This window comes from Cyprinus carpio, unplaced genomic scaffold (assembly GCF_018340385.1).
Source record: "Cyprinus carpio isolate SPL01 unplaced genomic scaffold, ASM1834038v1 S000000188, whole genome shotgun sequence".
Taxonomy (NCBI): Eukaryota; Metazoa; Chordata; class Actinopteri; order Cypriniformes; family Cyprinidae; genus Cyprinus; species Cyprinus carpio.
Window position 1 is genome coordinate 3360 of NW_024872938.1, and position 13609 is coordinate 16968.

Below are 13609 nucleotides of genomic sequence, written 5' to 3' on the forward strand. Positions count from 1 at the left end.
TCCAATACATTGACTTATTTGGTGGCCGCTGCATTATGAACACTGACCGCCACAAATAGGGAAGATAGTTCCTGTCAATTTAATCGCAGTTCTATGTCCTACTGTGTAGAACACACCATTTAATGAGATTCTGCTTTGTTTGTAATTGTTTATTAAAATATTAATCTAAATGAATAATAATAAGAATAATAACAAATTCAGAAATATTAATGAGAATGATATATTTTGTAAATTTTGTGCTATGACAAGTAAATTAGCAAATTATTATTATTATTATTATTATTATTATTATTATTATATTAGTATAGCATTCATTATCAATAACTGAATAATTTATTGTAAATATGTAATTTATTCAGCAGATTTTTTTTTTTTTTTTTTTTTAAAGTCATGTGTTTTATTGGTTATTTTTGATAACACCAAATTTGTCTTGTCTTTTTCTAATCTGAAAAATTATTTTGCAATACAATGACATAATTTTTCTCATTACACTTATTGCTGTGACCTATTGTATAGATCACCACTCTTCTCATTTCCTCTTCTTACTTCCTCAGATAAGTAAGGGCTGAATGCGACTATGCTGCTTTATGGTGTCATTCATTTCCACTTGAAATGTGGAGCAGTGCAGGTGCCTCCTATGAACTACAGCTTGTCTGCAGTGGGTTAGTGATGAGGGTGAGTAAATGAAGACAAATTTCATTTTTGGGTGAACAGTCCTTTTAAGAATTTACAAAGAAAAAAAAAAGATCTATACAGAAAAGTATAACTACAATAACTATACAGAACAAAAAAGTGTGTTGTATCTATACTAAATTGTTTCTACACTGAAATGAACTATTTACAGTCCAGCACTTTTTTTCTGCCCAATTTTTATGTGCTGCATGCCTGGCAGATGAAGGTCTTTGCCTTTATTGACTTCTGAATGCAGCTGCAGTGAAACCACCTTAAGCAGACATCACAGCTGATCTAAATATATAGAAATACACACGTTAACATGAAATACAATACAGCAATGCAATCCAAAACTCTTCTAAATCAGTTATATAAAAGAAAAAAGAAAGGTTTACTTACCCAGTCTGTGTCATTTTCTGTTTCCCCACAGAAGTAGCAGAGGTCCTTAAGGTCATCTAGTCCAGTGGTTCTCAACCACATTCCTGGAGGACCACCAACACTGCACATTTTGCATGTCTCCTTTGTCTGACACACCCATTACAAGTCTGTGAGTTTCTACTAATGAGAAGGTGACCTGAATCAGGTGTGTTTGATTAAGGAGACATGCAAAATGTGCAGTGTTGGTGGTCCTCCAGGAATGTGGTTGAGAACCACTGATCTAGTCAACAGTCATTTTACAGTTGCAAATATGTTTAGTTTACATGCTAATCATTAATCTAATAATAGAAAGATTGCAATTCCAGATTTCTTACCTGTGTTTTTTATTAGGTTGGTGGCTATTGCCATCCTGAGAGCTTTTACTCCATTTGGGGTTGTGGAGAATTTGATACGCTCCTCATTAAGAATGCATTCTGCAAACTATATACATACAATTTGTTAATGGTATTATGGTAATGTATAATAGTTATGAACTTGTGATCTTTTCAAATGTTAATTTAAAAGTGTATTTCATTAATATAGCTGAGTAGGAGGGTTTCAGTTACCAGCAGTTATAAATATGAATTCCATGTCTGCAAAACTAACATTTAAAATGAAATATTGATAACTAATCGTTATTGAATCTAGTGAAAATCAAATTCAATTGAAACCTATGAATATGAATCAAATCTAATCGCCAAATTTGTCACAGTACCCAGCCCTAGTAAACAGTATACATAAGGAACATTGTAACTATTTGTGCTTTGTCAGCATTATATAAACTCTGATCCTGTATTTAATGCACTCTGATGTTTTTAGTTACCTTCAGGACAAAGGCCCCACAGGAATTGCCATCTCTTTGTTGGGGGTGTGGCAGTGTGTCACACATCCATCGAGATATTTTAACCCCCTTTTGTCTCATGAATGATCTGTAAAAGGAAGGAAAACCATAAAAGAGGAACATCATATATTTTATTTTTTCAAATTTCACATTCTTGGATTATAAACCCATTTCATGTATGTTTCTAATAAGGCTGGATTACCTTGTCACATCCTGGCATCTTTTTATGTTTCTTTGGCTCTCCCCCAATGGATCAAGGTAGAGAGCCCTCCTCTCTTGAGGAAACATGACCTTAAATTGCCATTTTTGATATATTAGAACTCACTTCAAAATAGCAAAGAAATGAAATACCCTACTCACAACTGGTAGAAATGTAAGCAGTGCTTATACAGTATGTAGTTTCTCATTGAGAAACAGCATAAATGTTTTAGAAACATAACTGCATAATAATATCAATTCAATCGTGAGAAAAAATACCGTCAAAGTCCAATGATGGCAGTCATTAATTATACCCAGTATGATTTTGTACTTTTCTGGGTTCATCTGGAAAACAAAATATATGTAATGTAAACTCACATTTTTCACAAGTTTTCTAATATACTTTAGAAGAAGTATTTATCACATCTTCTTTAACTTACACCTTTGGCCTGACGTGGTGTACAGCATTTATAAAGCACTTTATATTTAAACTTAGATCATTATGGTCAGTCCATGATAAGCAGAAAAGGTGAACAACCGAACACCAATAGCATACTACTTTGTTTTTCTTAGTAAGCTTTTACTTTGTATTTTACCCTGATCAGATTCTGTATCTTCTCTTGTCTTGTATTCTGTGGTAGTTACTTTAATTAATCTTTGATTGTTTCTTGATGTGCCTTTTTTGTCTATTAGTCCTTGTGTATTTAGGGCCCAATTCACTTAGGATTAAAATGGGACTGCCAGAGCCCAAAGCCATTTAAAAAAAAATAAAACAGCTCTACCTTAGATATCAAAGAGGATAGCTTGATTAACAACAAACAAAGGTTAGTTACAGTTCTAAATAAAGCTTTTTCTTAAAACTAATCCGTGTTTTTCATGTTTTTCAGGGCTTTGCAATAACTATAATAAAGGATCACCTTCACTTTTGCCCGCTTCTGTTGCCAAATGTTGGACATTTCAAAAGTGTCGATGGCTGCAGCCTTGTTGCAGGACCTCGTGTTATATTTTTGCACCAGGAGGAGCATATACGCATTCATGACCTGACAGAAAGAAAAGAAGCAAAATAACTTTTGCAATTATATGGAGGTAAAAAAATATATCTGGATAATCAAACTAAATGACGCATCATTATTATTTTTTTAAAATACTAAAATAATGTATCAATAACATTGTCACAAAGTAAAGATGTCATTTTGGCAGCAAAGTATATTAACATGTTCGATGAGCTTTGGCCAAGTCTAACCTCGCTTTCAAGTTCCATTGATGGTGCTGTTTGATATATGTCCATGTAGTAAATTTTATACGGTCCTATTTTTGACAGCAGTACATACACATTTTTTCCCCTCCAGGCCTGTCTTACACCTGTCAATTAAAAACAGCAATAAAAGGATCACAAAGGTTTAAAAGGTCTTTTCTCCTTAAGGCTGTATCGTGCAGTGCAAGGGCAGCCAAGTATGTTTATCTAATACTTTGTAATGTAAAAATATTTTTATAAAACTAAGACAGTTGTTCCTTATATGATCTGCTTTTGTCATTTTTGGAATACTAAATACATACATGTTTCTGTTCCCGATGCCTGGATAGAATATTTTTATAAAACTAAGACAGTTGTTCCTTATATGATCTGCTGGGGCTGACTGGAGAGGGAGGATGGACAGGTGGGAAGGTGCAGGTGCCTGGAGAGGGAGGATGGACAGGTGGAGAAGGTGCTGTGGGGCTGACTGGAGAGGGAGGATGGACAGGTGGAGAAGGTGCTGTGGATCTGACTGGAGAGGGAGGACGGACAGGTGGAGAAGGTGCTGCGGAGCTGACTGGAGAGGGAGGATGGACAGGTGGAGAAGGTGCTGTGGATCTGACTGGAGAGGGAGGATGGACAGTGGAGAAGGTGCTGTGGAGCTGACTGGAGAGGGAGGATGGACAGGTGGAGAAGGTGCTGCGGAGCTGCCTGGAGAGGGAGGACGGACAGGTGGAGAAGGTGCTGCGGAGCTGCCTGGAGAGGGAGGACGGACAGGTGAGAAGGTGCTGTGGAGCTGACTGGAGAGGGAGGATGGACAGGTGGAGAAGGTGCTGTGGAGCTGACTGGAGAGGGAGGATGGACAGGTGGAGAAGGTGCTGTGGAGCTGACTGGAGAGGGAGGATGGACAGGTGGAGAAGGTGCTGTGGAGCTGCCTGGAGAGGGAGGATGGACAGGTGGAGAAGGTGCTGTGGGGCTGACTGGAGAGGGAGGATGGACAGGTGGAGAAGTTGCTGTGGAGCTGACTGGAGAGGGAGGACGGACAGGTGGAGAAGGTGCTGCGGAGCTGACTGGAGAGGGAGGACGGACAGGTGGAGAAGGTGCTGCGGAGCTGCCTGGAGAGGGAGGATGGACAGGTGGAGAAGGTGCTGTGGAGCTGACTGGAGAGGGAGGATGGACAGGTGGAGAAGGTGCTGTGGAGCTGACTGGAGAGGGATGATGGACAGGTGGAGAAGGTGCTGTGGGGCTGACTGGAGAGGGAGGATGGACAGGTGGAGAGGGTGCTGTGGAGCTGACTGGAGAGGGAGGATGGACAGGTGGAGAAGGTGCTGTGGGGCTGACTGGAGAGGGAGGATGGACAGGTGGAGAAGGTGCTGTGGGAGGCTGCCTGGAGAGGGAGGATGGACAGGTGGCTGTGCTGTGGGGCTGACTGGAGAGGGAGGATGGACAGGTGGAGAAGGTGCAGGTGGAGAGGGAGGATGGACTGTGGAGAAGGTGCTGTGGGCTGACTGGAGAGGGAGGATGGACAGGTGGAGAAGGTGCTGTGGATCTGACTGGAGAGGGAGGATGGACAGGTGGAGAAGGTGCTGTGGAGCTGACTGGAGAGGGAGGACGGACAGGTGGAGAAGGTGCTGCGGAGCTGCCTGGAGAGGGAGGACGGACAGGTGGAGAAGGTGCTGCGGAGCTGACTGAGAGGGAGGACGGACAGGTGGAGAAGGTGCTGCGGATCTGACTGGAGAGGGAGGACGGACAGGTGGAGAAGGTGCTGTGGGGCTGACTGGAGAGGGAGGATGGACAGGTGGAGAAGGTGCTGTGGGGCTGACTGGAGAGGGAGGATGGACAGGTGGAGAAGGTGCTGTGGGGCTGACTGGAGAGGGAGGATGTTCAGGTGGAGAAGGTGCTGTGGAGCTGCCTGGAGAGGGAGGATGGACATGAGAGGGAGATTTGCAGCTGATCAGAGTTGAGGGATTCAGTGTATAGGTTTTATTTTCCATTAAGATTTTCCGGAGCTTGTGAGGGACTTTGGGGACATCTTCACAGTGGGGTCTCAAATGATCTGTATTAATTTTGGGCATTTTGACACCCCTCTCATCTTGAAGATCTGCACTTTTTCCCTCCAGTGCCACAATAGTGTAAGGACCCAGGTAGTTAGCCTCCAGTTTTCCCCCTTTCCGCTGTTGGCTTCTCACGTTTTGCCTCCATACTTTGTCCCCCACTACAAAGGGTTTGCTGGATGGACACAACCTTTTTCTCATTTTCTTTTGAGAGGCTTTAATGTTTGCCTCAGCCTCACGCAAACCTTCACTAATCCTCAACGCACACTCTGTGACTTGCTCCACAGTTACTGTGTCTTCCATGCTTTCGTGAATCTAAAAAAATTATATTTTTTTTAGTTTTTATAATAATATATATTTATTTAAATGGTTAGTTCGCCCTGAATAGAAAATTTGATCAGATATTAATAGCATAATTTACTTAAATTGCGATTAAACCACTGGAGTAACATGGGTTGTTTTTTATTGTGTTTATGGACAATTTAAAGAATGTTTCATGTAAACAGACTTTCAATTTCAAATTCTCTCAGCTTTAGTAAAAATATATTTATTCTGTTTAAACTTAAATGAGAATGAGTAAATAATGAAAGAATTTCATTGTGAGTGGAGGTAAACTAACCCTTTAAGTAGTTAACATTTAATTTGTTTTGAATTTTCAGTTACCCTGTATTGCTCCGGAACCTCACAAGCATAACGGGCCTCTCTCCCAAACATTAAAAAAAAAGGTGAGAACTTTGTTGTCATTTGCTTTTTCGTCCTAAGTCCAAACATCACCGCATCAAGATGCTTATCCCAGTCTTTTGTGCGTTCCTTCACAAGCTTGCAAAGGGCTCTGTTGACATAACAGCATTGATTGTGATGTATTATTAACATATAGAGCATATACATTACAACATATTGTGTGTACAGGTGTTCTTGTAGCCCAGACAGTTATATGTTCCTGCATGTTGTTTTGTTTCCCCTTCTCCCTTGCATATATGTCTAATGGATAACCAATGAGTAGCTGTGCATTAAATGATTAGAGCCAAAGAACTACTCAACAAGCAGTCATTTGCCAGCATTGACAAGTAAAAGCTAGTAAAGATGTTTGCAGTGCAATATTTTACAGAAAGGGAAAAAAAAATATGCTATTTTTGTCAGTTATGGCTCATTGGATCTAGCATGTTTTCATGATCACTTTAAATCAGAAACAGAGATGAAGCAGTGTGGTGAGATGTTAAGTACATGCAGAACTGGTTAATTAGTTTTTGCACATGATGGAATGCAGATGTTTTTAAACCTATTTCTTGGGACCCACAGCTATGCATGTTTGTATTTGAATGTCTCTCTTATTAACAAACCTGATACAGATAACCAGGTCATTAGGCTCCCAAATCATATCTGTGTCAGATATAAGAGAAAACATGTTGTGTGGGTGGGTCCCCTGTGGAAGGGGTGTGAAAACACTTTCTTTTTTTTTTTTTTTGTCAATACCGCCACAAATAATTCTCAGGGAGTGATCTGAATTACAATGTTTTTTTGGGAAAACTTTGCCTGAAGCTATCTGCCTAATGTGAACAAATTAAGTAGGATATATAAAAAGGCACCTTTGAATTGTCGCATTCATCCTTTCAACTAGCCCATTCGTTTGAGGATGGTAGGGTGCACATAAGGATCGCTTTATATTAAGCATTGCGCACACATGTCGATTCAGCTATAATTAAAAAAAAAAAAAACTTGTTTAGTGACTTTTACAGGGGTAAACACATGGTAATTGTTCTTACAGTTACAGTCTCCAACATTAGAATAAGAAAAAAACACAACAAAAAAAAAGTCATGTTTTATGGACACGTCATGTTCACATAAATACTTACATCATTAACAAATTCTTTCCCCTGGTCAGTCAGGACCCTCTTTGGTGCTTCAAACTGATGCACAAATTTAATTAAGCACTCAGTCACCTCTTTGGCACATTTAGACCTCAGTGGATAAGCTTGTGGCCACTTTGTGAGATAATCAATGATGACGCAGATGTACTGGTAACCGTCATCTGTTTTTGCCAGTTTACCAATGAGGTCCATGCCTAAAAGCTCAAAGGGCTGTTTAACCTAGAGTAAATTAAAAACAACAACAACAACAACAAAAAAAAAAACGTAATTGTAATTGTTCTTTTTTTTCTTGTTTTCTATTTTCTACTATGCCTTCATATGTGACCCTGGACCACAAAACCGGTCTTGAGTAGCACGGGTATATTTGTAGCAGTAGCGACAAATACATTGTATGGGTTCAGATTTTCAAATTTTTTTTTTATTGGCCAGATATTGTCTTACCTTTCAGATGATGTACAAATTTTAATAATGGACCCTTATTACTTTTTTTTTCCTGTTTCTTTGATTTCCTATGTTTCTACTATGTTCTCATTTGTTACCATTCATTAGTTACTGTTATCATACCTGTTTTGTTCTTCAGTGTGTATATGTATTTCCCTGTTTGTTATATTTGTCCATTCTCATTTCTATATTTTACATAAAATAATTCATACCTCTATTGGTGTGAAGTCAGTCCCCTGTTTCAGACAAGATTTACTGGCCTGGCACTGTTCACACTGAGCCACCTTGCGACAACAGACAGAAGCATTAAAGGCTCTCACAAACTTTGTTTTGTTGAATTTGACATGATGAAAAATGAAGTTGCTTATAAAGTTAATATTAAACTAATCTTAAAACACATAAAAGTCAAATAAATATTTTGTTAATTAACATAGATGTCAATTTAATCAGCAAATTTGTTATTACCCATCGGTCAATGTCCTGTGACATCCCAGGCCAGTAAAACCTTCTGGAAATGGCATCTCTTGTCTTGTTCTGACCACAGTGAGCTCCGATGCTGCTGGCATGAAACTCTTTAAAAATGGCATTGGCATCCTCTGGTCCATTAACAACCTTTGCCTTTTTTTGTTGTTTTCGACGGATATAGAACAATTGACCATCTATGTAAAAAAGAATAGTCTATGTGATAGTTTGTAAACAAAATATAATTAAGGGACAGTAAGATGAATTTAAAAAAAAATAAATAAATGTTGTTTTTTTTGTAAAAAAAAAAAAAAATCGCTGGTATACTCAATGAATTAATTTTTTTGGGATATAGACAACTAAATCATTAAAAAAGCCCTGATACAACAGATGCAGCATTATATGCAGTAAATAAATATGCATGGTTATACCTCATAGGTTACTTAATACTAATTTAAATAAGGTATCCTTCTCAAAAAATTAGCATAATAAGAAGACAATGAAAATTGAAAGATGTTACATTATATTAATTTAACCAAACCTTTATTTAAGAGGGTTGTAAAATGACTTTTAAGTGTTTATAGAGCGCAAAGCTGCATTCAATTTCTCCATAGGAAAATTTATTCTAACAGTAACTGGCCAAACATTTATCCCTGCAGAAAACTACAATAACCAGGATGCTGGTGAATTCGGCGGGGTAAAATTATATATTCGCGGTGCTTCCTGAGAGCGGGCAGTGTGCGAAGCAAAAGGTCAATGTGTGTGTGATTAACCTTGTTGCTGTTGGTTTGTATAGTGGTTTATAACGTTTAAACTAAGTTTTTATTTTAGACGTAAGCTTTTCAAAAAACTCAGTGACTCAGTAGGCTACTGTTCTGGTATTCGTGTGGATAATTATCTTCTTGCAGAGAGACAGACGACTAAAGCTCATTCGCTTTGAAACAGAGAACATGCATGCTTATTAGCTATATGCAATCCATATCGAGTGTAACGTAAATGTCCAGAGTTTATCATTGATATCGACATTTTAGTGACATATTCCTCATATTCTAACCCCGTTGTTTCCGTGTTTGTTTGCTCAACATTGCAGTCGATAGGCCTAACGTCATATAGATTTTATTCAACACATGATTTAGCCTATGTCTAAAGTTATATTTATTGATTGCAATGACCGGTCAGGTCTAATCGCGAACAACCTAGGTGTAACTGAACCATTTAACCATTAAATGAAGTTATTTTATTTATTTATTTTTAAATTATTATTATAAAGGGAGATATAGGCTATTATAGCATATTACATTGTTATATTATATTAAATAAAATGAAGCCAAGGAGTGTTATGCGCTCCGTTTCGCGCCATTTTACAGTCGGTACTTTGAGTTGATTTCGTGAATTAACACCATTTAGCAAATTAATATAAACATGTATACTGCACATCTGTAAATAAATAGCGTAACATAATTTTACATACTTTGTACTGTCATCACAAAACTGTAGTTTTGTATTTTAATAACTGTTCTTAAAGACCAAAAAAAAGCAACATAAAAAAAAAAAAAAAAAATAGATGATAATATATTATTATATTATTATTATTATTATTATTATATAATAATAAAAAGGTCAAACAGGTCAATAAATATTTAAAATGTTGATTTTTAAATAAAATAATATTTTATTTATTACCTTCTATCGAAAAAGTGTGGGTTTGTTTTCGAAAAGTGTTCTTCTCTGTCTTCGTAAATCCTTCAGGGTATGTCCCATGGGACTTGTAAGAAAATATTTGTTGGTAAAAAACAGGATCCATATGAATAAAGAAAAAGGCACAACTATCAAAACTCCGTAAAACGAATGAATGAATGAACCCTTATGAGTTTGCGCGCGATTTTCCTTGCGCGTTTTTTTCTTTCTACATTGTTTTTTTACATCCGTCCACAGATTTAATTTAAATTTAACCTATTTATATTGCTTAATGTATTTATATCTATAATATACCTATTTAAATTGATGATTAAATAAATAAATAATTAAATGAATGAATAAATAAATTAATAAATATTTATTTATTTGCCCATTACTGTACATAAGCTACTGTACACTCACAAAGCATTTTTTTCTTTTTCTTTTTGGAATGAAAATTTGAAAAAGGAAAATATGATTTTTCCAAATATAAAAACTTGCACAAAACTTTTTTCGAAGTTTTATTGTCATATGAAACATATACATATGATAAAGTACACAGTAAAAAAACACAACGTTCTTTCAAGACCAAGGGGATAAAAACCCAAAGAAATGAAATGAAAACAAGCCATAATAATAATAATAATTTCAATAACCTATATTATTGTAAATGAACAACATAATGTCAGTTATTAACTTCAGCCAACCCATTCTAAAAAAAGTTGCATGCAAAGTGTAAAATGTTCTACTGTCAGACAGAATGTTATAAGTTCTGTGTTTTGTTTCCAGAGCCCTCCTCAAACATTTTTATTTATTTATTTGTTTTTTGTTGTAAAAACTGTCATTCATCTATCAAAACCGGGGGAAGAGTGGAGGCAAAATGTGAGTAGTTAGCAGCAGAAAGGTGGTTAACTTTATGGTTTATGGTGGTAAAATTATTTCTGTCCCTTCACTTTCGTGGCACTGATCTTGAGGATGGGAGGGGTGTCAAGGTGCCAAAAAATAACACTGACCATTTGAGGTCAATGGTAAAGACAACCCCAAAGTCCCTCACAAGATCCAGAAACCCTTCAAAGTCCAAGAAACTCAAATCCCCTCTGCCTCTCCAATTTGCTGCACAGTACCTTTTCCAGCTTGAAGTGACAAATACACCTTGCCAATTGGAAGCATAAAGATGTTTTAAACCTGTGAAGGAAAAGAAGAGATTAATGGACTAGTTTTCTGCATGTTCGCACAAAACGCACAGACAGCTGCTCCTCGGTGTGCAAAACAGACAGATACCCACAAAATAATCTCAAAATATGTGTTGCATAAATTTGGTTTCACTGTGACCTTTTTAACCTGTATTAGTGTGTGGGGGGGGGGGGGGGTATAATTTGCACATGTGCAATATTAGTGCTGTGAAAATCACACTCCCCCCACCAAACCTGTCCTGTTGAAGCTACAGTCAAATGTTTTTGCACACACAGTCTGTAGGGCCAGATGTGACATCAGCATAAATTTGGTTGCACTGTGACCTTTTTAACCTGTATTAGTGGGGGGAGTATAATTTCCACAGGTGCAATATTAGTGGTGTGAAAATCACACTCCCGCCACCAAACCTGTCCTGTTGAAGCTACAGTCAAATGTTTTTGCACACACAGTCTGTAGGGCAAGATGTGACATCAGCATAAATTTGGTTTCACTGTGACCTTTTTAACCTGTGATTAGTGGGGGGGAGCCGATTTCCACATGTGCGATTTTAGTGTTGTGATTGGGGAAATCAGCGACACCAAACACTCAGCTACAGTCAAATGTTTTTGCACACGGAGGAGTCGGGGCAAGAAAAGACATCAGCGACAGTGAAGTTTCTCTGTGACCAGGCCTTTTTATTTTGTGTTTGGGGGGGGTTTGTGCGCGGCAGTCCACCGTGAGGGCTGCCGTGCTGTGAAAATCACACTCCCCCCAGTTAAACCTGTCCTGTTTGAAGCTACAGTCAAATGTTTTTGTGTTTCGCCAGTTGTAGGGCAAGATGTCTTCAGCATATCATGGAGTTGCACTGTTATTTAACCTGTATTAGTGTGGGGGGAGTATAATTTCCACAGGTGCAATATTAGTGCTGTGAAAATCACACTCCCCCCACCAAACCTGTCCTGTTGAAGCTACAGTCAAATGTTTTTGCACACACAGTCTGTAGGGCAAGATGTGACATCAGCATAAATTTGGTTGCACTGTGACCTTTTTAACCTGTATTAGTGGGGGGAGTATAATTTCCACATGTGCAATATTAGTGCTGTGAAAATCACACACCCCCCCCATTAAACTTGTCCTGTTGAAGCTACAGTCAAATGTTTTTGCACACACAGTCTGTAGGGCAAGATGTGACATCAGCATTAATTTGGTTTCACTGTGACCTTTTTAACCTGTATTAGTGGGGGGAGTATAATTTCCACAGGTGCAATATTAGTGCTGTGAAAATCACACTCCCCCCACCAAACCTGTCCTGTTGAAGCTACAGTCAAATGTTTTTGCACACACAGTCTGTAGGGCAAGATGTGACATCAGCATAAATTTGGTTGCACTGTGACCTTTTTAACCTGTATTAGTGGGGGGAGTATAATTTCCACAGGTGCAATATTAGTGCTGTGAAAATCACACTCCCCCCACCAAACCTGTCCTGTTGAAGCTACAGGCAAATGTTTTTGCACACACAGTCTGTAGGGCAAGATGTGACATCAGCATAAATTTGGTTGCACTGTGACCTTGTTAACCTGTATTGGGGGTGTACTCTGGAATGTATGTACTAATGCCACGTAGCTTTTAAAAATTAAGTCTACAATTTTTTTTTTTTGTAAATTGCTAGTTATTCTATATTATCATCAAATACCTCAATCTCTTTGTTCACTTGTTTTTATTAAATTAATGCTGGTTTTGTATTTATATGTTTTTTGTGAATAAGTTTATCAATATTTAACATCATAATAGTGTTCTTTAATGTTTTTCCAGGATATTTGTTTTGAAATTTTGAACTTTTCATTTGTGGTGTTCCCGGTCAAAAAAATGTCCGGCCTACAGAAATTGATTAAAAATCTCCCATTATGCTACATTATCATCAATTATTGGATTCTATCTTTTTGTCAACTTGTTTGCTTTCATTTAGGACTGGTTTTGTATTTATTTTTGGTCATGTTGTTCGAATGCCCCATTAACCATAAAGGAAATATGAAAATTTTCCAAAAAATGAGACATAACGTGTGAGCCAAGTCAGTAGGTTTCAGTCCAGTGTAATAACATTAAATAGTATTTTCAGGGAAAAAAAATCCTTTTGACTCGAAAAACGAGATAATTTATAATAAAAATAATAATTTTATATTTATTATTTTCAGTATTCAAGAATGACAGCAATGGGATTGTATTTTTTAAATCAGCAGTAGGGTCATCAAATTATTTAAAGAGAAAAATAAAGGTTTTGTTTGGGTCATACTGAATGGTAATTTTGTCAAAGTAATTTTAATAATCATTTCAACCATAAACAGTGTGTACAGTACAGTACTCGGTGAACTCAAACAACGTTCTTCGCAACAAAACAAACAAAATTAAACAAAGTAATAGGAGATTAGACTAAATGTACTAGATCATAAAAGGACATAAAAGGACTATACGATACAACAACATTAATGAGACCAGTACACAAATGCAAAGGCACTGTCAAATAAATACTGATCGTACAATAAATATTGCATGATAATAATAATAATACCTTAGA

The 13609-nt window shown here is 37.3% G+C and overlaps 1 long non-coding RNA gene across 1 annotated transcript; it reads left to right on the plus strand.

Moving 5' to 3' along the window:
- Nucleotides 1-558: 558 nt before the first annotated feature.
- On the plus strand, nt 559-3580 carry LOC122142838. Its single transcript, XR_006158815.1, has 3 exons — nt 559-675; nt 3016-3214; nt 3478-3580. It is a non-coding gene; the product is annotated as an uncharacterized LOC122142838 (long non-coding RNA).
- The last annotated feature ends 10029 nt before the right edge of the window (nt 3581-13609 follow it).